At 34.2% G+C, this 26,865-nt stretch overlaps 1 long non-coding RNA gene and 1 pseudogene across 2 annotated transcripts; both read left to right on the top strand.

The window, feature by feature from the left end:
• The first annotated feature begins 1,651 nt into the window (after positions 1–1,651).
• On the top strand, positions 1,652–2,064 carry LOC107497192 (annotated as a pseudogene).
• Positions 2,065–8,690: 6,626 nt separating this feature from the next.
• On the top strand, positions 8,691–26,081 carry LOC118607858. 2 transcript variants are annotated; one of them, XR_004952884.1, is made up of 3 exons: positions 8,691–8,909; positions 21,170–21,257; positions 24,834–26,081. It is a non-coding gene; the product is annotated as an uncharacterized LOC118607858 (long non-coding RNA). The 2 variants fall into 2 exon arrangements; XR_004952885.1 differs by lacking the exon at positions 24,834–26,081 and adding an exon at positions 21,671–21,971.
• The last annotated feature ends 784 nt before the right edge of the window (positions 26,082–26,865 follow it).

The raw sequence follows: 26,865 nt of genomic DNA, 5'->3' as shown, positions 1-26,865 counted from the left end.
CAAGAGCTGAGAAATAAACCGAGAAAACTCAATGGAAAAAGTACAGTCTCTTTAATATGTGGTGTTAGGAAAACCGAATAATCACATGCAGAATAATTAAATTGAACCCCTACCTTATAATACTTACACAAATTAAACTGAAGTGGATTATAGTCTTAAATATAAGACTTTAATCCATAGAACTCCCAGAGGAAAGCTTCGGTAATAATCCTCTTGACATTGGCCTTGGCAATGATTTTTTTTGCATAAGAAGTTAGACTACCTTTAACAGCTTTTAAAAACCCTTTGTGAATTGTTCATTCAAATTATCTTTTTAAGGGCTTCTTGCCCTCATGTACCATCATACTTCTAAAACAGAAGCACAAGTAACAAAAGAAAAAATTAAGTGTGGCTACAACAAACTAAAAAGCTCTGCACAGCTAAATTAAAAATTAACAAGTGCAAAAATTAGCTATATAATGAGAATAAATATTTTCAAATTATATCTGGTTAGGTGTTAATATGCTAAATATATAAAAAACTCATACAACTCAATAAAAATATTAAACAAGTGTGTAATATATGTACCATACTTATGTAAGATATTAATAATAGTAAAAACTGTGAGCGGGAGAGGGAGTATATGGAAACTCTGTACTATCTCGTCAATTTTTTGGTACACCTAAAATTGCTCTAAAAATAAAGTTGTCTATTAATATTTTTAAAATGTACATGTTTAAAAGTAGTAATAATACAAAAGGCAACTTTTAAAATACAGAGTAAAGGATAAAATAACTAATACATGAGTTAATTAATTAATCAATTAATTTGGATTACAGTAAAATTAGGTTACCAGCATGGATTTTATTATATTTAAATAGATTTCATTAATTTTCTGAAGAATGTGTGTGTTGATTTCAAGATTGCAACATAAAGTGTATATACCTAATATCCTAGGCAATAACATAACAACTTTACTTCCAATAAACCTCTTGCCATTTCTGAGAACATATATTATCCAAGGAGAAAAAATAGATCTTTATTCATAATAGCATATAATTATTTTCAGAAAAATTATTGTACATATTATGTCAAACCTAATTGCCTGCCTGTTTGGGGGGAAATAAACATTTTTCTCCCTTAACTTTATTTTTTTTTATTGTCAAACTGTTCTGTTACTCCACAATATTGTTCTAGGTTGCTGAGGAATTTATCTAGGTAAGCATTAGACAAATCGTTGTTGAAAGATTATAAGCTCTTGGTGATATGATTCGATAGCCCTCTATAATCATAACAACTTTGTAGTTTAATTTGATTATGAGTTGTTACACATTTTTAATATATGAAACTTGAACCTAGAAATTAGATTACCTTCAAAAGCCTTTTAAAACTCTTTGTGAATTGCTAATTCAAATTCTCTTTTTAAAGGGTTTCTTGCCCTTAAGCAACATCAGGCTTTAAAACAAATTATAAATGGAGAGAAGGGCAAACTCCAACCCTAGGGAGGTGATGCCACTTGTGGGCCCTCAAATTGGAGAGGACTGAGATAAGTGACAAGGAGGTATGTGGTTCCAAGTGTCCAGACTGCACACTAGAGACAAGAATCGAGAATTAGCAGGAAGCAGAGACAGCAAGGATAGGACCAGAAAACAACCAGGAAAAAAATCTCATCATGGCAAATATTCACCATGAAAACGAAGAAATGGAGCAGCACATGCAGAATGAAGAGGAAGACTTCCCTTTGGGAGCATGGAAGGCCATCAGTCAGCAAGAAATAATAGACCAGGACAGATTCACCTACTTGCCCCTAATTTCCGAAGGGCTATACTCGCCAGACAAGTAAATGATTGGATAGGTGGAAATAGAGATGATATGGAAATGTTCATGAAGGAGATGAGAGAAATCAGGAGAAAATTTAGGGAGCTGCAGTTGAGGAATTGTCTTCATATCCTTATGGAGGAGCTGTCTAATCACCATGACCATCATGATGAATTTTGCCTTATGCCCTTAACTCCTGCCATTTTCCATGAAATTAATACTGTAATTTCCACTGTTATTTTTTCGGTTCCTTGTTGCATTTCCTGATTTGCCTTTACTGATCCATTTGCTGTGAACTTTATGCAATTTCCATGTGTCAGGTGAGTTCTGTATTATCAGCTTCTAATTGGAGACTGGCTTGACGCTCAGTCTTAAGTTTCTGTTAACAGTAGTTTACCCATTTGCATGAAAAAAAATAAAGTTAATAAAGCAATTAGTAAGAAAAAAATATATAAATGAATTGGTGAATATTTTTAAAAAGTGTAAGAGAATAGTACTCTGTTCTTGGAATTATACCCTGTCTTTTAAAACATATCCATCATTTTGTTTTTTGCCTTCTAGCCTCTAAATAAAACTTTAGTATTTTTTTTTGTAGTTCACTACTCAAAACTTTTATTTTCTAGTTGGGTTCATCTATGATATAATGACTACTGATTATTTTTCTCTCACTTATGTCTGCTTTAACATCATGAAATTAATATCACTAATATTTTCTTGTCACCTAAAATTCAAATAATGAGAGACTTAATACTTTCTTTGCCCTTCTGTATCTAATATAGTGCATCAGTAAAGAAAGTAATCTTTGTCTAATGGATAAGCACATATAATGCCTTCTAATCCTATTTTCTGAACCCATAGAAATATCATATTATCAATTACTGTATTACTGAGATAATGCCAACTGTAATATGTAAAGAATGTGACCGAATAATCTAGGTGTATGTGTGTACTACTAAGAAGATGTAATACATAATATACTTCTATGTATTGCAAGGTACTGAAGCAGATTTTTAATTTAAATGAATTTATAAGACCAGTTGTCAGAGACAACTATGATTGATAAAATTAGACTATAAAAAGAGTAAGTGAAATATTAATGTGGAATTTCCATTTTCAGTAACATGGCAGGCAAATTGTTCCCAATAACCATCCCTCTTAAAGCAAATAAAATGTTGAGTAAATATATATTTTTAAAATTATCTTTAAAAAAGTGTATAAAGCTTGGTAACATTGAAAATAGTTATTAGGCAAAACTATCATTAAAGATAGACATCTAGAATGATAAGTAATGGACTTAAGCTGCTTTTGGTCTAAAAAAGCATTGTTTAATCCAATGAACTTCAATTTTAGTTTTCATAACTGGAGTGTAAGTATGGAACATAAATCCCTGGATCCACTTAAATTGAGGAATAAAAAACTAGGTGCCTCAACTGGAAAGCTGAGAGTAAAGAAGAGTTACTGTCCAACTTAAAACATTGAATAGTCAAGTATGTGTATTATAACATATCTGGTACTCAAATAATTGAAATAAAATTTTAATTTCTGCATTAGCAAAAATTAATTCTAAGGATAAAATATAATTAAGATAAAATAAAGCAAGAAGGAGAGAAAAAGATGAATATTGCTTGTTAGGCAGATAAAATAATAAAATAAGATAATATCTATAAATTCAAGTATAGTAAAATCATGTTAAACAACAAAAAATTAAACACTCCAATTAAAAGGAAAATTTTGTCATCCAGAAATAATGAAAACATCTGGCTATGTGCTGTTTAAAGGAGATGTATGTGCAATATAAAAACTCAGAAAATTAGTAATTAAATAATGAAAAAAGAATCGTTCAGGAAAAGTCCTATCAAAATTAAGCATCTTATATCAGGTAAAATAGATTGGTAAAGTAGAGGTATCATTTGAAATAAGAGGGTCACAGTGAAATGATAGAAATGGTAAAGGTTTTTTTTTTTTTCAGGGGATACAAAAATTCTATTCTCATAATACTTAATAGCATAGCTTCAAAATCTACAAATGGAAAAATGACACAACTACCAGGAGGAACTGTAAACCAACAGAGAGGGAGATTTTGATGCTCCTTTCTCAGTAACTGATAGAACAAACAGCCAAACATATCAGTAGAAATATAACTTAAGCAACAAAATATTTTTGACAATTTGACAAATATGGACCACTGAAATAAACAACTGAAATACACATACATTCTAAACACAAAGACTATTTATTTTAAAAAATCTTACATTGAACAATAAAGGGATCTTTCAAAAAATTTCAAAGGATGGATTCTTACAAAGTTATATTTTCTAACATGTATTATTTAAGTTAGAAATGAATTATAAAAATTAACTCATAAACCACATGTTTGGAAGATAAGAAATAAACTTCTAAATAATCATTAGGTTTAAGAATGTATTGCAGTGAAATTTATAGTTTATAATCATTATGGAAATGAGTATACATTTTTAATTGAATGATAAAACCTCTACATATCAAAAATTTGGAATGCAGATAAAGAAGTAATCAGCAGGTATGTTATAATCTTAAATGCTTATTTTAGAAAATAACTCAAGACAGAAAATGAAAAAGCTAAATACCCAACATAGGATAGAAATTATATTTTTAATATAAACAAATAAAATAGGAGGGCAAAAAATAATTAAGAGCAGAAAATGATATAAAATCAAATAATAATAGAAAGAATCAACACATTTTAAAGTTTTGTTCTTTAAAAACTAATAAAGGTAAACATCAGGAAAGATTTCTAAAATATGAGAGAAAGTCAAGCAATAAAAAAGGTATCATAACAGTAAATTCCTTTGACAGTATACATATACATATATATATATAAAACAAATGGTTTTTAAAGATGTTTAGTAAAAAAAAAAACAAAATGAAAAGATTAAAGATGTTTAGTAAAAAAAACAAAATGAAAAGAAAGTGTATAGAAATATTTAAGTTGTAGAAATTAACTCAAGAATAAATTTTAAAAATCACAGTAACCTAACCATTAGTACTAAGACGTTTAAGCAGCAGACCAAAACCTTTTCTAATAAAAAATTAAAATAAAAATTATGAACTTTAGTTATGAGCTCTCTATACAATATTCAAGAAACAAATCATAACAGTCTTACATTTTTTTCTTTTTTTAATAAATCAATGTTTACCGGGGCAACATCGATTAATACAATTATTTAATTTTCAGCTGTACATTATCATTTGACATCTGAATATTCTATTGTGTTTACCACCCAAAGTCCAGTTTCCTTCAGCTACCATATATTCAATCCCCTTTAACTACTTTGCCCTCTCCCTAAACCCTATATTTGACCCCTTTTACATAGTTAACCTCCTCCCTCCTCCCCCACCCCACTAGTAACCACTAGCCTATAGTCCATGTCTATAAGTGTCTTTGTCCTGTTTGTTTGATGCTTTTCGGTTTATATCCCACATATAAGTGATATCATGTGATTTTTGACTTTTTCTGTCTGGCTTATTTCACTTAGCATGATTATCTCGAGCTCCATCCATGTTGTAGCAAATGGCAGTATTTCATCTCTTCTTATGGCTGAGTAATATTCCATTGTATATATGTACCACAGCTTCTTTAGTCAATCTTCTCTCTTAGGACATGTCTGTTGCTTCCATGTCATGGCCACTGTAGATAATGCTGCTATGAACATCTTTGTGCAAATATCTTTTCGGATATGGGTTTTAAAATCCTTGGAGTAAATACCCAGTAGAAGGATTGGATTGCTGGATTATATGGTAGATCAATTCTTAGATTTTTGAGTAACCTCCATACTGTTTTTCATAGTGGCTGTACCAATTTGTGGACCCATCAACAGTGTATAAATGTTCTTTTTTCTCTGCATCCTCTCCAACATTTGTTATTACTTGCCCTGTTGATTATAGCTATTCTAACAGGTGTGAAATGGCATCTCATTGTAGTTTTCATTTACATTTCCCTAATAGCTAGGGATGTTGAGCATCTGTTCATATATTTCTTGGCCATTTGTATGTCCTCTAGGGAGAAGTGTCTGTTCAGGTCCTCTGCCCATTTTTTGACTGGATCATTTTTGTTGTTGTTGTTGTTGTTGTTGTTGTTGAGTTGTATGAGTCCTTTGTATATTTTAGATATTAGACACTTATCAGAGGTGCTGCTTGCAAATATATTCTCCCATTCGGATAGTTGTCCTTTTACCTTGTTGACGATTTCCTTAGCTGAGTAGAAGCTTTTTTGTTTGATGTAGTCACATTCATTTATTTTAGCTTTTACTTCCCTTGCATTTGAGGTTAAATTCATAAAATCTTCTATAAGTCCAAAGTCCTTAATCTTCTAGACATTGTATTGCTTTAGGTCTTATATTCAGGTCCTTAATCCATTTTGACTTAATTTTGGTATGTGGTGATAGACAACAGTCTAGTTTCATCCTTTTGCATACAGCTTTCCAGTTTTCCCAGCATCATTTATTGGAGAGGCTTTCCATTTTCTACTGTATGTTTTTGGCTTCTGTGTTGAAAATTATTTGCTCATAAATATGGGTTTACTTCTGGACTCTTGATTCTGTTCCACTGGTCCCTGTGTCTGTTTTGCTGCCAATACCATGCCTTTTTGATTATTGTCACTTTGTAGCATAATTTGAAGTAAGGCAGAGTGATGCCTCCAGCCTCATTCATTTTACTCAGAATGGCTTTTGCATTTCGGGGTCTTTTGTGCTTCCATACAAATCTGATGATTTTTTATTCTATTTCTTTAAAAAATGCCAATGGTATTTTTATGAGGATTGTATTAAATCTGTATAATGCTTAGGTAATATGGTCATTTTAACTGTTGATTCTTCCAATCCAACAGCACAAAATATCTTTCCATTTCTTTGTATCTCCTTCGATTTCTTTTCATAGGGTCTTAAAGTTTTCATGATATAGTTCCCTCACTTGTTTCATCAGATTAATTCCTAGGTGTTTTATTCTTTTTGTTGCAATAGCAAAAGGAATCATTATTTCCACCCCTTTTTCTGATGCTTCATTATTCGAGTATAAGAATGCTATGGATTTTTGAAAATTGATTTTGTATCCAGAGACTTTACTGTATTTGCTTATTGTTTCTAGTAGTGTTCTTGTGGAGTTGTTAGGGTTTGTTATATAAGGATCATGTCATCCTCAAATAGTGATAATTTGACTTCTTCATTTCCTATTTGGATGCCTTTTATATCTTTCTCTCATCTGACTGCACACACTAGGACCTCCAATGTTATATTGAATAACAGTCATGATAGTGGACAGCCTTGCCTTGTTTCTGATCTTAGAGGGAAGGTTTTTAGTTTTTCACCATTAAGTATAATGTTGGCTGAGGGGTCGTCATAAAAGGCTTTTATTATGTTAAGGTACTTTACTTCTATATTGATTTTGTGAAGTGTTTTAATCATAAATGGATGCTGTACCTTGTCAAGGCTTTTTTCTGCATCTATTAATATTATCATATGATTCTTATTTTTTAGTTTGTTTATGTGGTGTATCACATTAATTAATTTGTGTAAGGTGAGCCACCTTTATACCTCTGGGATGAAGCCAACTTGATCATGGTGTATAATCTTTTTAATATGTTGCTGTATTTGGTTCCCTAGTATCTTCTTTAGAATGTTTGCATCTGTGTTTATGAGAGATATTAGTCTATAGTTTTCTTCTTTTGTGTTATCTTTACCAGGTTTTTCTATCAGAGTAATATTGGCCTTATGAAATGTATTTGGAAGTACTGTCTCCTTTTTGATTTTTTGGAAGAGTTAGAGGAGAATAGGTATTAAATCTTCTTTGAATGTTTGGTAGAATTCACTGGTGAAGCCATCTGGTCCTGGACATTGACTTTTTGGTAGTTTTTTGATGATTGTTTCAATTTCCATACTGTTGATTGGTCTATTTAGATTTTCCAGTTCTTGATGCAGTCTAGGAAAGTGGTATCTTTCTAAGTACTGGTCCATCTCTTCTAGATTATTAAATTTGGTGTTACATACTTTTTCATAGTATTCTTGTATAATCCTTTGTATTTCTCTGATGTCAGTCATAATTTTTCCTCTTTCATCCCTGAATTTGTGTCCTTTCTCTTTTTTATTTTGTGAGTCTAGCCAGGGGTTTGTCAATCCTGTTAATCTTCCCAAAGAACCAGCTCTTTGTTGCATTTGTTTTTTCTATTGTTTTTATTTGTTTGTTTGTTTTTAATTTCATTTATTTCTGCTTTAATTTTGATGATGTATTTTCTTCTGCTGACCTTAAGCTTCATTTGTTCTTTTTTTTTAATTTTTTTTTTTATTTTATTTTTTTTTAAGATGAAGCGTGAGGTTGTTTATTTGGGCTCGTTCTTATTTTTCGAGGTAGACCTGTAATGATATGAACTTTCCCTTTATGACCACTTTTGCCATGTCCTAAAAGTTTTGATATGTTGTACTATTATTATCATTCATTTCTATGTATCTCTTGGTCTCTTTTTATTTCTTCTCTGACTCAGTTATTCTTCTGTAGCATGTTGTTTAATCTCATGTATTTGTGATTCTTCCTAATTTCTTTTTGCAGGTGATCTCTAGTTTCAAAACATTATGATCAGAGAATGTCAGGGGCTGTTTTGACTAAGATGGCTGCCAGGCTGAAAATGGCTGCTCAGCAGGGCTCCCCGCCAAGGCCACGTAAGCCTCCTGGATGTATCTGCCTCGCTTCCCGCCGAAGGAACTTTTCGCGGGTCTTTTCGCCCGGCCCCTTTGTGTTACACAGTATATCCTGAATGCCTCTGGCCAATCAGCCCCGCTAATGCAACATCACCCAATCACGCCCTATATAAGCCTGCAGCGAGCCTTAATAAACGAGACTTGATCAGAAAGCCTGTCTTGTCTCCATTCTTTGCGTCGTCTTGTCTCCCTCCCCTCCCCGCTCTGTCTTAGGGTCCCTGTTGACTGTCCCGCGGGCCGGGACAACTGGCGCCCAACGTGGGGCCCGACGCTGCGGAGAGACGGAGAGCGAGAGATCGTCCTGAAAAATAGACTGCAGTCCCCGAAAAAGAAAATTGAAAAAGTGGTCACCGCGAGAGTGCCTGCCTTGTGAAGACGGCCGATGAGGTAAGAGGGCGATTTCTAGGAGACAAGATAAGGGGTTGTAACCCCGGGGCCTGAGCCCCAAAGAGAGAGAGAGAGAGAGAGAGAGAGAGAGAGAGAGAGAGAGAGAGAGAAAGGGTGTCCATTTATAGAGACACAATTCAAGGCGCAAAGAAATAGGTTTTATATTTTAGACTAAAATCCTTTTCATGGTGCTCGCCTCAGGGCAGTACTTCTATTTTAAAAATGGGGCAAGAGATAAGTGCGCAAGAAAAATTTATCGGAGGTCTCAAAGAATCACTCCGATCAAGGAGAGTAAAGGTTAAGAAAAAAGCCTCATCCGGTAGTTAACAACTTAGTAGTTAATGACCCTCCAGCCCCCGAAGACCTGTCGCAACGGGTTCAAAAATTACGTAAAACTGTTCAGCTCCAAAAAGAGCGTAATGCCTTAGTAAAAGAACTCTATAAGTTAGACCTGGACTTTAAGTCTGCCATTTCGAAGACCCCGCCCCAAACGAAAACTCTCAAGAAATCTGCAGGCCTAGGCCTTTTCCCTGTTCTTGAACGGCCAGCTATTAAAATAGAGGGAGAAAACAGTGATGGAGAGGGGACCCCCCTGCTCGCGAGTACAAACGCCTCGACTTCAAAACCCTAAAAGAACTGAAATTGGCAGTCTCAGAGTTCGGTCCGGTTGCCCCCTTCACGCTCTCCATTTTAGAGGCGTTAGATGACCTTTGGCTCACCACCAATGACTGGCAACATCTTGCCCGGGCCACCTTAACAGGGGGAGATTTTGTTTTATGGAAGTCAGAATTTTCTGAAGTATGTAAAGACACTGCCCGTTGCAATTTAGAGGCGGGGGGGGGGGGGCGACAGTGCCGAGTGGACCTATGAAAAACTTAGAGGGCATAGACCTTATGATACTAATGAAGCTCAACTTGAGTATCCTGCAGATCTTTTCGCCCAGATACATCATGCAGCCACTAAGGCTTGGAAAAGGCTCCCTCAAAAGGGGGCCGCAACAACATCCCTAGCAAGTATTAGACAGGGGCCTGAAGAGCCCTATTCAGAGTTTGTTAGCCGCCTTACCAGAGCAGCCGAAAGGCTTCTGGGCAGTGCCGAAACTGATAGTGATTTTCTCAAACAATTGGCTTTTGAAAATGCAAACTCCACCTGCCAGGCAGCAATTCGCCCTCACAAAAGAGGGAGGAGTCTTTTGGACTACATCCGTCTCTGTTCAGAAATAGGCTCCAGTCATCAGTTAGGCTTAGCTATCGGGGTGGCGATAAAGGGAGCCTTAATTAATAATCCTAGTCAATCTAAATGCTTCAGCTGTGGACAGCCAGGACATTTTGCAAAAAATTGTACCGCTCCCCATCAGGGACGCAATGTTAACCCAAAGCTGTGTCCCAGGTGTAAAAAAGGGGCTCATTGGGCAAATCAATGTTATTCTAAGACAGATGTACAAGGTAATCCTCTCCCTCCAAATCAGGGAAACTTCTGGAGGGGCCCACCCCAGGCCCCCAAAAAGAGTCCAAACTTTGGGGCGATCAGGTTTGTTCCCCAGACAAAAGTTACCGAACAATTTCAGACCTCTGAGCCACTTCAGGTAGCTGCAGGATTGGACCTCTGTTGCTCCTCCGACACAATATTAGCCTCCGAGACGGGGGTACAACTCCTGCCTACAGGCGTTTATGGCCCTCTGCCCTCCAACACTTTTGGGTTACTGATAGGGAGAGGCAGTGCCACCCTAAATGGGCTATTTGTTCATCCTGGAATAATAGATAATGATTATACTGGAGAAATTAAAGTCATGGCATCCTCACACAAAGCGCCCGCATTTGTTAAAAATGGGCAGAAGATTGCTCAGTTGCTTTTGTTACCCCTTTTGGTCGGGGATGGGTGGGATGTTGCCCTATTTGCTTCCCCTACTTGGCCCGCTACTTGGCTTGTTGATTCTGCTTTCATTAGGGCCAGTTTTATTCCAGAAGCTCATGACCTTCATTCGCCAACAGATAGAGGCCTTACAAGCAAAACCTATACAGGTTCATTATACTCACCTAGAGATTCTGTTAGTAACTGCTTTACATATTTTGGGACTCCCTGATTGGATGCATAGAAATTAATGTGTTATGTCTTCTTGGTGCATGATTCTCTTTTTCATTATGAAGTATCCCTCACCATCTTTCTTTATCTTTTTTATTTTGAAGACCATTTTGTCTGATATTAGTGCCACTACTCCCGCTTTTCTCTGAATGCCATTTACTTGAATATCATTTCCACCCTTTCACTTTGAGTCTATATTTGTCTTTGGAGCTGAGATGTGTCTCTTGAAGGCTGCACATGATTCATTTTTGTTTTTTGATCCGTTCTGCAACTTTGTGCCTTTTTACTGGTGAGTTCAATCCACTTACATTTAGGGTAATTATTGAAATATGAGGTCTTTTTATAGCCATTTTATCTTTTGCTTTCTGGTAGTTTGGTGTTTCCATTGCTTTCTTGTCCTTCTGTTTATGTTTTATTTATTTGGGTTGGATTTTTTGCATTTTCCCTCTGGTTTTTCTTGATTCATGTTATATACAATGGTTCTGAATCTCTGGCATGTGGTTATCACTATGAATATGTAAAGGATAATTTTATATATATATATATATATATATATAATGTCATCTATTTTCTTCTGATTGTGCCTTATCTCCATTTCCCTTTGCAAATTTGAATCTTTGAATCCTCTCCTTTTAAGTCATTGTTATCTCAGTTTGCTACTATGTATGTTGAACGTTCATTACTATCTTGTTACAACAATTCTCTTATTATTATTTAAGCTGTTAATGCCCTGTTCTTACTAAAGGTTGTACTCCTCTGCTTCTATTTTCCTGATAGTCAACTTTACTCCTAATTATGTTTTTTTTTTTTAATGTGTTATTTTGTTTTAGGTGAGCTGACACTTTAGTATTTCCTGTAATGGAGGCCTCGTAGTGCAGAATTCTCTCAATTTTTGTATGTCTAGAAAAGTCTTAATTTCTCTTTCATATCTAAAGGAGAGCTTAGCTGGATACATTTTTCTAGGCTGGTAGTTCCTTTCTCTTAATAGCTTAAATATTTGATTCCATTTCTTTCTGGCTTGTAAGGTTTGCACTGAGAAGTCCAAGGATAATCTCATGGGTTTACCTATATAAATTACCTTTTTTTTTTCTTCTGGCTGCCTTGAGAATTCTGTGTTTGTTATTGATTCTTGATAATTCTAATACAATGTGTCTTGGCGAAGACCTTTTTGGGTTGAGATAATTGGGTGTTCTGTTGACTTCTTGAATTCCAAGCTCCAGCTCATTCCTTAGATTTGGGAAATTCTCATCCACTGTTTTTCTGAAAATGATTTCTAAGCCCTGCTCCTTTTCCTTGCCTTTGATAATGCTTATTATTCTTATGTTTCCTCTCCTGATGGTATCAGCTAGTTCTTGAATTTCTCTTTCATTATTTTTCATTCTTCGGTTTCTGTCTTCTTCCTTTTGATTTATTTCTAGATTTTTGTGTTTGATATCACTGATCTTTTCCTCCATTTAGTTGACTCTATTTCCCAAGCTTGCTATTTCATTTTTCGAGTTTTTCAGTGTGTTCTTCATTTCCAGAAGTTCTATTTGGTTCTTTTAGAGGTTTTCATTCTCCTTGTTCTGCTCACCTAGTTGTTCTTTTCCATTCCTAAAATTGTTGATTTGAGATTTTTGGATCTCATTGTGTTTTTTCAGAAGTACAATCCTGAATTCTCTATCATTTAAGTTGCATATTTCTGGGTCTGTAAACCTATTTCCTGGAGATTTTCCTCTTTCCTTCTAATATGCCTTGTCACCTTGGTTGTTTATGGTGTTTAATGGACTTTTTCTTGCCTGTTCATTAATGGAATTGTATTCTGTTGTTTTTCCAGAAAGATTTATTATATACAGGTCTCTTTTTAGCCTATTGCAAAAAAGGAGCTTTTCTTTTGGTTTCCAGTAGGTGGCGACTAAGCCTCTTGGATCTCTATGTAAAGTCTTAATAATGCTTTTTAAGTTTTCTTGTAGATATTTAATCATGCTCGCTACCCTCAGTTTCAGTCCCTGTCAGTGCCAGCGACAGTCTCGACAGCATTTGCTCAGATTCCCTTAGGGGCCCGCTATGATTGGTCTTGGAGGATATGGGTGGAGGGGCCTTTTGGGTTGGGGGTTGGGGGCTGCAGCTCAGCCTTGTTTTTGCAACCACTGTAGGCAAAAATGATCTGTTGTTCCTCTGCAGTTCTGTCCCACTTCTCTGCTTTCTGCCCTGATGACTAGGCCCTGCAGCCACAGCTATCCCAGGGAGGAATGTTCAGGGAACTCACCACAGGAACTCGCCGTTTCTTCACTCTTCCCCCTCTTCCTGCAAGGTGCTCTAGTGGCTACAGGAGGTAACTTCTTTATTACTCCCAGACCACTGCCCAACATCTTAGCTCTTATGCACAGACCTCATCCTCAGACATGCGGATGTGCAGTTTGGGTGGTTTTTGTTAAGTTTTAGATGTTCAGCTTATTGTTGTTTCAAAGGAAGAGATCTGGCAATGTCTCTCACTCCACCATGTTTTCCTTAAATCAGTCTTACATCATTTCTAACGTAAAATAGAAAAAGTAGCAATACTTATGAACATATTTTCATAAGGTTAACATTGCTTTGATATCAAAAGCTGACAAGGACATTAAGCAAATGGATAAACCTATCTCAATCTTATGAATATGAAAGCAAAACTTCTAAAGAAATATTCAAATAGAATTTATCAAATCATTAAAAAAATCTATACCATCACCAAATTTAGTTTATATCAAGAATGTAATATTGTCATACATTAGAAAATTACACACAATACTCATAACGTTAACAGATTAGAGGAGGAAAAAACATGTAAGTGTCTTGGAGACGCAGAAAGCATTTTTTAAAATTTCTCCATAGAATGTAATGTTTATGAAAAGATAAGTAATAAAAATATTTATTTTTACATTGAGATTTACACATTATTAAAATTTAATAGAAACTACAACATTCGTTTAGAATTACATCACTGGTTCTCTGCTTTGGTGATTTTGCTTCTCAGGACATTTGGCAATTTCTGGAGACACTGGTGGAGAAGAGAATACTACTAAAACCAAGTGGCCAGAGGCCAGAGCTGCAGCTTAACATCCTAAGATGCACAGAACAGCCTCCCACAATAAAGAATTATCTGGCCCAAAATGACAACAGATTAAGAAATCCTAACTTGGATCAACAAAACATTTTTGGAGGAGGAGTATTTTCTCATTGATATTGTTTAAGATTGTTGGTATATGGTGATAATAAAAGCGAACTGATCACATTTATATTTATTATTGTTTGTTTAACAATAATATAGACAATGCACTATATTATTGCCTGCACCCAGGGCTAACCATTATATTTCCATCGATTTCTTCTAAAGGACTGCTTTTCAAGTGAAGATTAAATAAGATTTCTATCTTTAAAGTACCTTTAAACAACTTCCGTGATTGTTAAATGAACCAGAGCTTAGCAACAAGTGATCTATGTTCCTATTCTCTCCGCAGAAAGCATTTTTGATAGAATTTGACATGTAATAATAATAATAATAATAATAATAATATAATAACTTTAGCTAGCCAGATTTCTACAGCAAATATATTAGTGGTTAATATTGATAACTTTCTTTATGAGATCGTAACATAAATAACTTAACCCATTACTGCTACATCTGTTCAACACAACAGGTATATCTTTACCAGTATAAGAAGACCAAAAATGGAAAGAAAAAATCTAATATTATTTTCCGATAATATTATTTATATAGAAATTGAAAATAATCTACCGACATTATGTAATTAATTAGAAAATTAGAAAGTTTTCTGAATACCAAATTAACATCCATATATAATTGACATTGCTTTAAAGTACCCAAAGTTTTTTTAAAATTTAACCATTTGCAATAACTTAAAAATACAAACTTTCTTAGTATAAATCTCCCAAAATGCATATAATACTATTATAGAGCAGATTAAAAAATACTACTGGAGAAACCTTAAAGAAGATTGAAATAATTGGAGAGATGTTTAAAAATATATATAATTATGAGACTACGATAAGGAGTTCTGGTTCAAGATAGTAATGTAATCATTTCCTCCCATAGACACACTGTCTATAGCTCCATACGTAACAATTTTCTCTTTAAGAAAACTTAAAGGCTGGCTGAGTGACAATGACACATTGGGCAAACAAGTAGAAAACCATATTGAAGAGAGTAGAAGAGGTTGAGACACAAACACGTCGTAGGCCCCACCCTGGTGCAGCAACCTATAACTAGGAGGAAACTCAAAACTTTTACCTTCTCCTATTCCAACTTTTAAGACATAGACTTGAGAGATGAACCCTTAAATCATCTAACAACTTTGAAAACCACCAAGCTTCACATCTTGAGACCCACAAAACTGAAGCAATCTGAGAAACTTCTTTTAATGGGCTCATGCACTTAGACTTACCCACTCCAGGGCCCAATTTAGAGGCAACTGATTGCTCCCAAACTTAAAGTTAAGGAGGCTCACCTGAATATATTGAAGTGTTGACCTGAGGGTCAGGCATCTAATTTAACACATACATCTAGGAATGTGATGGAACACTCTCTGGGGACCGGGACTGACCAGTATCATGTTCACATGCACTTTTTGCTATACTCCAAGGCACCAGTATTTCCTGGAAGGAAGCTTTTACATGCTACTGGTGTCCTGATTTTTTGCGGTTGCTGCACAGGGGATACCTCTTAATCACCTAGCTCTGGAGGCCAGTATAGCTTGCGTTTCTGGTCCCATGGGATGTAATAATTGCTGTCACTCAAAATGGAGCTAATAACCCTGTCTGGCACTACAATTTTTGTGACTGCTGCCAGCGGCCACTTCTACATTGCCTGGCTCTAAAGGCCAGTGGTACTTACGCTCATGAGTCCCACAGTACTTTAATGGAGAAAGAGTTCTTAAACAGCTACCACCACCAGGGCACAGCAAAATGCAACAACTGCATAAGCTTGGTCTTTCTGTGAAAGAGACCACTTAGCTAATTATTATGACAGTGTCCTGAAGGGAAGGCCTTTAATTAAACACATATCTGAGGGCTGACTGTAATCCTTTCCAGAGATCTCAGACTGTGGACACTATCTTCATGCTCACCTTTAGACATACACTGGAATGCCAGTGTCTCTTGGAATAATTTACATATGCCTGATACACTGGTCTTTGTGGCTGCCACTCAGAAGACATGCTTTGATGATCTTGACTCTAGTGCTTGAGAATGCTTACATTGCTTGGATCCCACAACACTGTGTCAACTGGAGAGACAATTCTTGGCAGGCTGCTACCTCAAGGACATTGCACAGACAGCAAACTAAGAAATTTTACCCCAGTCTTTCTGAGAGAGAGGTCTCTTTGCTTGTCCTAGAGCTTTGGCCTGAGAGGTAGGCTTCGAGTTTGGCACAATTTAGTGACTTATGGAGCTGCTCCCAATAAATGTAGGCTGTGGGTGCCATATTAATGTTCTCCCTATTCTTGCTCCAACTTTTCAAGGAGTTTGTCAAAGAGAAGGACCCACGGTGTCAATCCCAGACATAGAATCAAGTTCTGTAAGTACAACAGAAGACATGGCAGAGATTGTTGGCTAGCTAACATAGCACCAAATCCTTACCTCCTCCTCCCTTGCCAGCCTACATTACAGAGTTTGGGAGAGCTAAATGCTTATTTTCTCAGGCTCTCTTAACAACTAGAATTGGCCATGAGACACACTTCTAGTCAATGAGACTGGGAAAAAGCCCAAAGATGGAAAATATAAGACAGGACCAAATAGAAATCACAGAACTGAAGACTACAATAACTGAACTAAAAAATACACTGGAGGGGTTCAATAACAGACTAGATGAAACAGAAGAAAAGATTGGTCAACTCAAAGGCAAGGCAGTGGAACTCACCCAATTACAGCAACAAAAAAAAGAAATAAAAAAGAATAAAAAAATGTAGAGATAGCTTAAGAAGCTTATGGGACAATATCAAACAGCCTAACATTCACATCATAGGGCTCCCAGAATAGGAAGAGAGAAGGAAAGGAGCAGAAATCTTATTTTTGGAAATAATGGCTGAACACTTTCCTAACCTGAGGAAGGAAACAAACATCCAGATCCAGGAATCCCAGAGGGTTACAAATAAAAGAAACCCAAAGAGACTCATGCCAAGACACATTATACTTAAAATGTCAAAAGTTAAAGAAAATAAGAATATTAAAAGGAGCAAGAGGAAAAACAAAAACTTGTTGCATGTAAAGGAAACCCCAAAAGACTATAAGTAGATCTTCAACAGAAAAGTTTCACACCAGAAGGGACTGGCACAATACATTCAAAGTGCTGAAAGAGAAAACAAAACAAAACTTGCAAATAAGAATACTCTACCAAGCAAAGTTATCAATCGGAAATGAAAGAGAGATAAAGAATTTTACAGACAAGCAAAAGCTAAGAAAGTTGTTCAGCAATAAACTGGCCTTTTAGAAATTGTTAAAATGACTGGGAAAAATCTCACTGAAAAGATAAATATATAGTTAAGATAGCAGATTAATTACATATAAAGCTAGTATTAAAGTTAAAATACAAAGGTAGTAAAAATAACTATGATTACAATAATTAATTGCTATATATGATAAAATGATGTAAAATATGACCTAAAATATGAGGAGAAATTAATGTTGAGGATTATAATGTAATCAAAGAAGTTATCAACTTAAAAGCACTGTTAAAGATATAAGTTGTTATATTAAGCATAAGGGTAATCACAAAGCAAAAACCTATAGTAAATAGGCAAACATAAAGAAAAAGGAATATAGGCATATCACTAAATAAAGCCATCAAACCACAAAGCAAGAGAACAAGGGAAGAAAAAAGAATAGACACAAACTATAGAAAAGGCCAGAAAGCAATAGGAACATGTCAATAAGCACACATTAGTAATTACTTTGAATGTAAATAGACTAAATTCTACAAACAAAAGATGTAGAGTGGCTGAATGAATTAACAAAAATAAAATAAATTTTAAAACAACAAAAATAAGACCCATCTACTCATCTATATGCTGTCTACAAGAGATTCACTTTAGATGTAAGAGCGCACACACAAAGTTAAAGTAAAGGAATGAAAAACTATATCCTATTCAAATGGAAACCAAGGAAAGCTGGAGTAGCTCTACTTGTATCAGACAATAGTTCTAAATGAAGATTGTCATAAGAGACAAAGAAGAGTGTTATGTAATAATAAAGAGATTGATCAAACAAGAATATATAACATTTGTAAATATTTATGCACTCAGCATAGGAGCATATCAATTGTGGTCCTTGATCATGTGAGATAAATTGCTGTGTAAATTTGAGAATCTCAAATTTCTACCCCATCTATGACAGAAAAACTAAAAAAAAAATGACCTGAGTAAATCTTAAAAATGACTACATTATAACCAAGAATGTGAGTTGGAAAGTAAAAGACCACTTTTGAGAAATCAAAATCCCAAACCTAGACCACGAGATAATTGGGTTGAAAATTTGCTCTACCCATGTGATGCAGAGCTCTGGACTGAGAAAACAGAAAATAAAAATCCAGGACAAATAAAACACTTTGAATTTCAGAAAAACACATGCATAGGGATATTTATCCCACCTAAGACATACATGTCATACCCATAGAAGAAAGAAAAAAAACAAAAACACCACCATAAAATTCCTCTGAAAATTAACTTATAACACTGATTTGAGATGAAGAGGTGAAGATATACAAGACTCAACTGTCACTGGCAAACCTAGGGAAGCCAGGAAGAATTATCAAAGATTTCTGAATGAGGAAGATAAGTACATTGTGAACTACATAAAGGAGAGCAAATGAGCTCAGCCCTACTGACTGAGTTTGAAATCCTGCCTTTATTTTTTGCATCTGTAAAACAGATAAAAAAATTACTACCTCATTGGGTTGTTATTAGAATTCCATACAATAGTAATACACAATTTAAAAAGAAAACATTAAAATAGAGGTAAATTCGTGTGTTTTTTTTTTTTTACCACGCTCTCTGTCACACACCTCCACATTATCTAGCAAATTGTAAAACCCTGCATGCAACTTCTTTGCCACTTAATGTTTCTTACTTTTATGCGTTTTTGATCTCTTTGCTCAAGTCCAGAACATCCTTAACATCTCACCTGAATTAATGCAATATCTTGACTGGCTTCCAACCTTCAATGTGTCTCTTGTTTAGTATATTTCATACACATAACCCATTTTTCAGCATTTAAGCACTGTCTCAAAATTCTCACTAAAAATCATTGTAAAAATAATAAAATTAGAACTCCTAAACATAACTTTCAAGATCTTTGACAATCTTTTCCCAAACAAACTTTTCAATCTTATTGCTTCTGCATCCATTTCCGTATACTCCCTATGTTCCACTTACACCAATTACCAACCTTCACTTTATTATCTAACAATGTATTGTCACTTAAGCTGAGAAACGACATTTTTTTCTCAGATCTGCATAACCCACTAATCTAAGCTCAGTTCAAATCACACCTCATATAAGTGCTTTTCCAGATTTTCTGAGTTGGATTGTCTCTCCTTTATTTCTTGTTCAATTACAATAGTTCTTCTGTATCTCTTTTATAGTCATCAGCCCAATATATAGTTTTCAAATTATTTTTATATAAGCTTTTGTGCTTCCACTGGACTGTGACATCTTGAAGTGTGGAAATATGGTGCATTTATCCTTGCACTTTTGGTACTTAATATATTGATCTACTCATAGTAGGTTTTCAATAAATATACTGAATTTCCTTATTTAGTAGTTTGACCTTGGGGCAAACATGATCCCCAAGAACATTTGACAATATTTCCACTTGAGAAAAATTGTACCTGATATTTATATTTTCCTTCTCAGCCAAAGTCATCAGTTAAGAATGGCAAAAGCTGGATTGTATGGAGAATGCATTCATTTATCATTTTCGGAATAATTTTTTTTTCTGTTTTCAGTTTTTCTATTGTTATGAAGCTCCCTGGAATTCATTTACCTTTTCTAATAAACTATATTATAGAATCCTTTAAGTCGGAAGGTATGTAATCTAGTTAAAATAAGGACCTTAGCCAGACAGAAAGGATAAAGAAAAGTTGATACAGCAGCTATAAATATGAGCTTTATCTATTTTATAGTTTTGCCTAAAGCTATCCATATCCAATGGGAGGAGGGGGAAGCTTAATATTTGTTGAGCGGAAGTGTCCCTGACTTTGTGATCTCAATGTCAGCTGTTACATGGTCTCCTAAAAATGACTTAACCTGGATTGAATAGAACAGTAACATTCAATGACTTCCAATTGAAATTTAAAAAACCATTAATGTATAAAAATCTATGAATAATCTCTCATGCTATATGAGTATAATTGTCTTTACTGCTTGAGTACCTATGAAGACCATCTTTCTATTTAAATTTGTTTCAAAATCTACAAATAATAACTTGTAAGACAAAATGAACTATTTTCCTCTTTTGAATATTAATAGTTTTCTTATCAAATGTCACAGCCTATGCCTTCATTGATCATTACTTTTTCAAACAGTTATAATTTTTACCTTCTTTAGTTGAAATGGGTAGAAAAGATAGACAGAAAATGAGATACAGGTAGAGAATTTAATTTTTCTTCCCACTTTTGTTTTGTAGAATATAGTTAGAAAGTTCATTTGACTATATCCAGATTGGTATAATTGGAATTTGCAAAAATGTAACATATTTGTACATCTTCAACAGCAGTTTAACAGATGCATAGAGAAATAAGCCATGCCCATAATGAGGCTAACTTGTATGAATTATTTAGTTTTTTTTTTGAAATGTCATTGCTTTTAAGTATACTTCCTTGATATATTTTAAATTACAGATTACAAAAAAAAAGTTTTAGAAGCATTTGCTTAGAACATGGTAGGAACTAAAGACTTTTGAAATGATATGCAATAAGAATACATGGAAAAATAATACTTATTTGCAAACATCACCTCCCATTATTAACTCTAACAAATAGCCTTAACATTAACAATGCAGCATGTGTTCATGACTTCTCCTAGATCTGAAAAAAGATAAGAAAGCCAAGCACTCAGGGAAGCCAAATCATTAATTCATACAGATAAATAACAGTTGATTACACTTTAAATTAGCTTGTTGTTAAAATATCTCCTTTTTATTTTATACAGGGAGAATGTGATTTAATGCAAAGATCACAGGATGAAGAGGCATACAAATGTTGACATTGTCACTTACTACCTACCTATGTGACTTTAGGTGAGTCATTTAGTTTTTTAAGCCACTGTTTTCTCTTTTATAAAGTAAAGATAATATATCCACCTGCTCATCATTACATGATTATTGTTATCGAAAGATATAATTGATAAGAATATCTGGTGATTTTCATGTCTAAGTAGAAATTTCAGCTAAAAATTTTAATTACCACATTTCCCAACCAGAATAAAATGGTAGCCATATTGTCACAAAACTATGACAAGCCTGTTCCTTGGATAGGGTACCTAAAATGATTTCCTTATATCCTATGCTTGTGGAAACTGGGAAGCAGGCCAGACAGCATTGAAATTTATGTCTCTTTCTTAACATGATTACATGTTAATTTTAAAGTTTCAATCTTTAATTATAAGAATCTTATGAAAGATTCTAAGTATAATTTTTTTTTTCTTTTACAGTATGATTATCTTGGGAAGCTTCCCTGGGTGATTTGCCACAGGCCTCACTCCCTTCTGGAGATGGTCCTACTGTATAATTTGAGGAAATGTAGATAGTTTTGCAAAGTAAATATAGGAAAATGCAATGTTAAAACAATTAACAATTTGGAACTAAGAACTGAGAATGTTGAAATTATGGTGTGAAGTCATAACTCTATCAATTACTTACAATATGCAGAAAGTTTATATGTTCAAATTTTTTATTTATAATACATATTACTACAATTCCTCAAAACAATGTCGATGAGCTAAATAAACTTGAATAAGCAAAATGAGAAAGTATTCAATACAAATTGCAAATGTTTAAAGATATAAAGAATATTTGATTAAAGTTTGTGTGTATATGTGTGTTTTTACAATCATCACTACTTCATGTTTGAAACAAGTCCAAATGTCACTTCATAATCACAGTAAGATATAAATAACATGAGCTCCTAGTGCACTAGAGACATTTCTGAAGCTTTAACTTGACTGCTCCCAAATCCTGTATTTTCAAATGTGAAATAACTCATTCAAAAGGAAGATAACTGAAAACATTGTTGGAGTTGAATATTACTTCATTAGTTTGAAGTTAAGTTGAGCACCTAGCATGAAATTCAAATTCACATGGCATTCATATTCAAATGTGACCTAAATGAAAGCTTAAATGAAAATTGTTTAAATATGCTAATAAGAGAATGAAGACAAAATGGAATGGCCTTGCTACATAAATAACAGTGGAAAGAAAGTTAACACAATATTCTTCAATTCACATACCCATGTTTGAGCATTTGTAGTTTTAAATCACTTCTGGATCATACTAAGTTCCTGAGTTCTTTATTATTTTCAGTTAATAAAATAATTTGTCTATCATTTCTGTATATGCTTTGTATGTTTCATATTCTTTCTTGCATATTTTTACCAAGTGTTTTATCCCTTATACCCAAGGAGGACTGGAGAAAGTGGGCAACACACATTAACAGAGATACAGAAAGCAGGAATAAAATTTCTGCATTTCAGATCACCTATTCTCTAGTAAAAACAAAAGTCCTTGAAGGCAATAATGTCTGATTCATCCTCTTAACTTGTTTTGCCTCTCTCTTTCCAGCATCCAGCACAGGGCTTAGCATGCAGAGAATGTTCAGCAAATATTCGTCAAACTGAACCTAGAAAGGAAAATCTATTTTCTCAGAATGAAATCATCGGTTAATATGCATCCCGCTTCTAAGCAATATTCAGGCTGTGTACTCTAGTGAAAATTTAATAATTTGTTCAAAAGGTTCATATTTCTTTCTTGGAGCTGGGAAGTTCTAGCTTACTGTCATTTATAAGCATTTAAGCTTTGTCTTGGGAGTCAAAAAGATATATAATCAAGTCAAGCTGTAACTCACACTAGGTATATCCATTCTGACAAGTTCATCATCCCCTTTGAGTATTAGCTTCATCTGTAAAATGGAAATAATAATAGCACTTACCTGATAGAAACCCTGGGGATTAACATGAGACAAGGTATGTGAATAGTTTAATAACATTCAGTAGTAGTATTCAATAAGTAGCAGTTATTTTTATAATTATCATAACTTTTCTTCAGATTATCTCATGGAAACTAAGCAATAGTAACATACCAAGATCTTTTCCCCATCATAACTAATTTCAATTAACAATTTTAAAAGGTAGCGGTTTGGTTATTAAAAAAGTAAAATAATATTAACAAGTACTAATTGCTGGGGAGTAATTTCTCACCTTACCTTTTTGAAAAGTTTTGCTAAGAGAATTTATTTATTTATTTATTTATTTATTGTTTATTTATTAATTATACATCTATTTATTGAGTACTTGCTATATGCCCTGCACTTTTTAAAAAGCTAGGGGTTTATCCGTGTACCAAACAAAACAAAACAAAACTAACCTCATGAAGTTTACATTTAATATTGGTGAAGTCAACAGTAAGCAATGAAAAAAATGCCAATTACATAATATGTAATATGTGATAAGTGCAAAGGAAAAAAGAGAAGAACAAGGTAAAGGGATGGAGAGTATCAGCCGGGGTTGAGAAGTCAGAGGAGGCTCACTGAAAAGGAGACATGTGAACAAAGATTTAAAGTGAATGTTGATTGCTGAGGGAAAAGTGCTCAGAGCAGAACTGATCATTTAAATTGGAGGGCAGAAACATTCTTGGCATGTAAGAGGCAGTTCAAGGAAGTTAATGGAGCAGAGTTTGACAGAGAAAAGCTAGTAGAGGAGAGGTGAAGAAGACAGGTCATGAATGGTCTTGTAGGCCATCTAATGGCTTAGGCTTTTCCCCTCTGTCAAATAGGATGTCATTGCAGGTTTTATCTAAGCAATGTGTCTAGTATCAGGCTTACATTTTATCAAAAATATAGAAAAGCTAGATTGACTTCTAAGACAAAAATGTTCAATATTATATATATTGTTAGAATAATTAACTAATGTAATTGAGATATCATAATCTGCAAATGTGATATAGGGAGGGAAGAAATTAAGACAAGTTTAGGACAAGACGTGCTACTAAGTCATACATTTGTCTGTGGGGAAAGAACCAATAATGAAGCCTAGCAAAAAAATATTTAATTGATGAAGTCTAGCAAAAAATATTTAATTTAGATTTGATTAAATGAATCCTTTCCAAGCAGAGATAGGTGTTAAGATAGTTGACACAGAGGGTTTTAATATTTCTCTCAAACATTCTTTATGAACAAATCATAATTTTCAAAATTGCAGTTGAATTTGAAAGAGTGATCGAGATAAAGCCAAAACCAAAATAATAACTAGAGTTCTAAAACCATCCAATAGGGAGAATAAAATAATAATATGTTCAAATAGAAGTAACAGTGAGCTATAAATTTATTGATAAATATAGAGTATTAAATTACATTGAGTTTGCTACTATCCACCTTCCAGAAAACATAAAAAAATGAAGTGGGGAAAGACCACAGTACTCAAGATCTTGTTTCTGGTTTACTGGGAGTGCTTAGAAATGGGCATAGCTCATTCTGTATTGGATCCCGAAAACCAAGGATGCATTTACTGCCAAGGAATTTCTAATTATAAATTGTAAATGTTGGAAGCATCTTTGTAAATCTAATATTCAGGTTATTCAGAGTTGTTTTTAAAAATTCAACAGACTTATCCACACTTGGGAGGACTCTCTGCAGTAGAGTTTTGCCAGCCACTGCTGCAATCTTTCCCAGTACAGAGAAGAATCACTGACTTAGTTAAATTGCTCAGAGCTGAGGAGGTCATTCTGCATGGGGTGAGGACAAATGGATTTGACACAGACGGATGGCAAAGCATCACAGGAATCACAACTAGATCCTCAGAGCAGCCAGAGATGCCACAAGCAACCACTGAAACCCTGCAGAAGAATGCCGTGAAATAGATTTTAAGTAGTCAAATGTCAAATGATAATACTTGTTTTTTCAAGGGAAGAAATCATTTTTAAGAGTAAAAAGTTTTATATTTGTACACCTGTCAAAAATTGGGGAAAATAAAGCAGTAATAATATATATCAATCAGCTTAAAATGCACCATTGATTCCCAATAAAATGTTTAAAATCAGGACCAATAGACACTTCCTTCTCATTAGAAAACATGTAAATATATGGTTATAGAGATAAGTAACTGGCAATCTAGGGAATAATCAAATGAAGCATGTGTTAATGAGTGCCTGGCTATGCTGTAAAACATATTGGATTTGTATTTGACTGAGAAAAGATATTTCAATCAATGATTTTACAACTACTAGAGTAGTAGGTATAATATTTTGATGAATTTAATGTAATGTCAACCCAAAAATGACTATTGACACTCCTTTTGGATCATGCATCTTGTTTTGCTTCTGACTAAAGTATTAAATGGCAGTTAAGTAAATCCTTAGTTACTTCTTTGTTGTCAGCCTCTAAATTAAAAAAAATTATGCCTAATATTTGCATTTTGATCCACACAGACACACACACACACACACTCATGCACACACACACATATACTTTTTCTGATCACCCTTTCCATGTCTAATTCATACCTAAGAATTATAGCTATTGATACTTTCAACCTAAGCATGCTAGTTAAGAGCAGGGACTTTGCTGTCAATGACCTGGGCTCAGATATCAGTTCTATCATTTAATAACTATGTGAAATTGGGCAATTTATAAAATGTCAATGTTCCTCTGCTTCTTAATCAATAAAATGGAGATAATAATAGTACATATCTTATATGTTGGTTGTGAGGCTTAAATAATTTATACGTCTTAAATACCAAGAAGAGTATCTGGCACCTTGCCATTGCTTAGTAAAGTTAGCTATATCAATAATAACTATTATCATTATCATTATCACCATCATCATTTGTGTTATATATTTATAAAAAATATTCAATAGCTTTAAAAATAAATTTTTAAAATACAATTTTCAATTTCAACTAATTTATTTATCACATAGTATTCCATGATAAGGATTTTAGTGTGGTGGGTAGCCTTCTACCATGCAATCATTCATGGACAACAGCTCTGTCAAGTCTTTTCAGTGCTCAGGTTGTAATGAGCAGTGCTATTCCAGGCTAAGGGCCAGGGAAGTAGAGGAGGAATGGAAAATCACAAATCTAGTGCAAGACCAGAAATACCTTCGTAAGCAAGTGAAGCAAGTGAAGTTAACCATCATTACTCTTGCTCACATTTCATCGACAAGATAATAAATACTTGGTCACATCTAGGTACAAAGTGGACAAGGATTTACTGTCTCTAGCAGGATAAGTTGTTCCAGGAAGAACTCTAATACTATAGAAAAAGAGTAAAAAAGACTCTGATATTCAGTTAACAGCTTTTGACACGTATGTCCTGTGGCCATCAAACTCCTAGGTAACACTGATTAGGCACAAACTCATTTACAGTGTTTACATAGAGATCTGTGTCTACATTTGTAAATACATTCCTTCTTGACTTCCAAATGCTTGAAATCTTTCTCAGTGACCAGGGTCTTCCTTCTGCAAACCAGTTCTGGAGAATTAGAGCCATCTGGGAATAGCCATCATTCAATTATTAATGAAAATTGATGTATAAATAGCTGAGAGTTATTACTTTTCACCACTCCCATTAGATAACACTGAGGTGCCTGTTCCATGCTGACATTGAATAAATTCGTATTACCAACAGTCATAATAA

The sequence above is a fragment of the Rousettus aegyptiacus genome, unplaced genomic scaffold, assembly GCF_014176215.1.
Source record: "Rousettus aegyptiacus isolate mRouAeg1 unplaced genomic scaffold, mRouAeg1.p scaffold_m13_p_9, whole genome shotgun sequence".
In the NCBI taxonomy this organism is placed as follows: domain Eukaryota; kingdom Metazoa; phylum Chordata; class Mammalia; order Chiroptera; family Pteropodidae; genus Rousettus; species Rousettus aegyptiacus.
The sequence above is the reverse complement of the archived record's forward strand: the minus strand, read 5'-3'. Positions and strand labels throughout refer to the sequence as shown.